This window comes from Tupaia chinensis, unplaced genomic scaffold (assembly GCF_000334495.1).
Source record: "Tupaia chinensis unplaced genomic scaffold, TupChi_1.0 Scaffold143734_1, whole genome shotgun sequence".
NCBI classification, from domain to species: domain Eukaryota; kingdom Metazoa; phylum Chordata; class Mammalia; order Scandentia; family Tupaiidae; genus Tupaia; species Tupaia belangeri.
Window position 1 is genome coordinate 287,926 of NW_006203583.1, and position 3,428 is coordinate 291,353.

Sequence of the window (3,428 nt, forward strand, 5' to 3'; positions counted from 1 at the left end):
CATCCGTCCAATCGACACGTTGCAGGTGAAGCCCCGTGCGCTGCGCATCAGCGCGGCGGCGGCGTGAGTGTGCGCGGGGGTGAGTGTGCGCGGGGGTGAGTGTGAGTGCGCGCGCGGGGGCGCGTGCGCGCCGGGGGCGTGTGTGCGCGCGTGTCAGTGTGCCCCTTCCAAGAAATGCCCAGTGTGCACCCCGTGCACAATCAGAACCCATTCAGCACGAGCCCGGGGTGGGAGGCGGCCTGCTGCTGCTGGAGGCGATGGGCAGAGCGAGACAGACATGTCAGCAGCAATGCAGATGGGGCTGGGGGCCGCACTCGCTGGCGAGTTAAGTGGGGATTGTGTTTCTGCGTGTGTGTGAGTGTGTGTTGCTGTACGGTGCCTCTCCTCCCTCCCTTCTTCCTTCTTTTCCACTTCCCTCCTTCGCTCCCTCTCTCCATCTCTCCTCTTCCATTCAGGTTGGCTTTCCCACCTCTCATCCATGCCTGTCCCAGGAATGGTATAGCCAGACCTTTTCTGAATTATTTATAGACCGGTGCCAGCTGTTTTCAATTCCTCTCGTGCGCACTCTGTGGGAAATGCGGGGTTTCCTCCCCCTTTTCCCTAAAACGAACTGATATCTTTTTCGGAATGCATTTTTCTCACCCTCCGGGGACACTGAAATCAAACCCTGACCGCCTCTTTTTCCCCCTTAGGAAGGGGACGCTTTGGGAATGACCATGCTCCACGGAGGGACGGAGCCGGCCCCCAGCTTCTCCACACAGAGCCTTCTCCACTAAATCTCCAAAAATCAAAAACTGTAATTGTCGGAAGAATCATTAAAAATATTCCAGTCACTAACCTCACATGCAAACGGAATAATTACTGTGGATTCTGCATCGTGAGCAGAATTACCTTTGAATTCAACCTTTTTTCTTTGAATTTGCATCTCTTCAAGACACAAGATTAAAACAAAATTTACGCTAGATTGGATTTTAAATGATCTCCCGTTCATTTATCCTTCGTCTTTCTTATGTGGATATGAAAGCGAGAAGAGGAGACTGGACATCCCCAACATGCCCACTCCCTTAATCTGCCCGTCTAGAGGTTTGGCTTCTACAAACCAAGGTAGGGCAAATTCAATTTTATTTTTTCCCCAACTGCAGTAGGGATTCCTTGTTTTATCCACCCCTTGGGCACCCTCAAGTGGGTCCTTTTGGAAGAAAAGGTAACAGGATATTAGAATAATGCCGTTTGAGAAAAAGGGTAATTACAAAGAGGGAAATCTCCCATGTTAATTTCTTTTCCTTCTCTCATCAGACAGGCTTTGGGTTTTGAGGGGCAGAATAGGTATATATTGGCATGGACAATGTTGGATGGCATAAGGGGTATGTGTGCAGACATGGCCAGCTGGGAGACCTGTGTGATTTTCAAGTTAAATAGTATTTTATTCTCTCAGAGCTAAAGCTCTGATTTTCATGGGAATCTAGGATATGATTCTTTTTTTTTTTTTCCAGGCTCTCTTTTTCCTCTTGCCATCTTTGTGCCTTTCTCCCTATCTCCTCTCTTTACCTTCCTAGGCATCCTTTCTATATCCTTTAAAAATAAAAATAGTGACTGAGATGACTGTGGTTGGTGCCATTAAATCTCCTTGCTGTCTAAAGGGTTGACACTGGGCCCAGAGATCCCGGGAGGCCTATTGCAGAGGGGCAGGTATAGGTGGGGAATCGGGCTGGTCTAAGAACACCTGAAATTGAAGGATGCTGCAGGTGAAGAGGACTTAAATCATCAGCTTGGAGCAAAGAAATTCTGTCAATATTCTGGTTTTAATTTGTATTTTTTTAAATGTGCTATTCTTTTTGAGCTGTAAATTTCTCCTTCTGTCTACACATCTATTTATACCCACACATCCTCCAAGCAAACTGTTACTTCCACACTCTTGCAAAATGGCTATCTTGCAGAGTTCTAAAACGCTATGCATGTGGAAGGGGTGCAGAATTCGACACGTGAGTCTTTGTGTTAAACAAAGAGATGTGCTGTGTGCATGTGTTAGTCTTGTACTCTCAAAAATAGAATTAATACTTTAATTTTCGCCCCTCTCATCAATTTTTACAATATGTGAGATGTGGTTAGGCAGTATTTTAATGCACTTGATAAGAGAAATAGCAGGAGAAATGGAAAAGACTTAGCTAATGACTCTTCATCTAGTCACTCATGTAATCCAAGACAACTCCCGAGAAAACCAGATCACCATGGGCTGGGGGGCAGTGATGGTGAGTGTGTTGCTCCTCACCTTAGTCCAATGACCAGATGTCCCAAAACTCTGAAAGCATCTAAATGCAAGAATCAGGTTGGAGTAAAGATCTTTAAATATATGTAGCAGAATCACTAGCATCAATAATCTTTCCAAAAGTAGGACCCCCTCAATATTTTCTTTTCCTAGTGTTAAAGAATAAAAATCCTTCGAAACAATCCACAATACTAAAGGAATATGGGGAAGTAGCAGAACGTCCTTGTCACTCAACGTGACAGCAGATGATAGTTCTTCATTGTCCAGATAGGATGAATATAATCCAAATTCACTATCCCCCTCTCCTAGATTTCATTCTTTTGAGCTTTTTATTGTGAAAACACTGATCTGTATCCATCGTGTAATCAGAGAGGGTGGGATCCCACTTCCAACTAGGTTCTCGCCATGTCTGCAAAGAACTGAGGTTATCTGGTATGTGCTGGCCTTACGACACCTGAGTTGGTTCCTCATCTGCTTCCACTCCTTCAAGTAGGAGGATGAAGTCTTAATTTTACTTCAAAATAGAACAGAGGTATGGGCGAGACAGGCAGCTCCATGTGCCATGTCTCCATATGTGCAGATGAGCAGGGGAGGTAGGTATCCATAGGGCACTTGGTCTCTTTTGTGTCTGGTGTCTATGACAGTGCTGTACGCCTAGTAGGTCCTTCAGAAGTGGTGACAATTGACAAGGTTGACAAAGAGGTCTTTTTACAGGGTCTCAGTCACTTCATTTGTCTTGAATGCCAATGGGATTAAGCTGTGTTCCAGGCTGTCATTAGTCGGCCCTAGGACTAGGCAAAGAAGAGGTTAAAAGGGGAGGGTGTTAAAGTCTGAAGGAAGAGAAGAAGAGGAGGTGGGAAAGCTATAAAGAGAAAGGTGAGGTAGTCCAATGGGAAAGGGCTTGTTAGGATTCAAGGAGCAATCGCCACAGGTGGTCTGTACCTTTTCCACATCCAAGCCAATTTGGATACCCTGATAAGGAGGCAGGTGTTCCTCATCCTCATGGGTGGTCTCCCGGAGGCTGTAACTCAGTGATGTTCTAGACTTCTAGGGGCCATTTTTCTCCCCCCTATTTTATCTCCTTACATCACAAAGAGCTGACTAGGTTCTATTTTATCTTCTCTCCTTCTGCCACCCACCCTCCCACCCCCGCCCAGCCATT

At 46.0% G+C, this 3,428-nt stretch overlaps 1 protein-coding gene across 1 annotated transcript in view; it reads left to right on the forward strand.

The window, feature by feature from the left end:
* Positions 1-845: 845 nt before the first annotated feature.
* Positions 846-3,428, forward strand: part of GRIN2B (glutamate ionotropic receptor NMDA type subunit 2B) — a 507,810-nt gene continuing 505,227 nt past the window's right edge. Inside the window, exon 1 of the mRNA XM_006164837.2 lies at positions 846-1,104. The gene's annotated coding sequence lies outside the window, so the exon portion shown is untranslated. The remainder of the gene's footprint in view (positions 1,105-3,428) is intronic.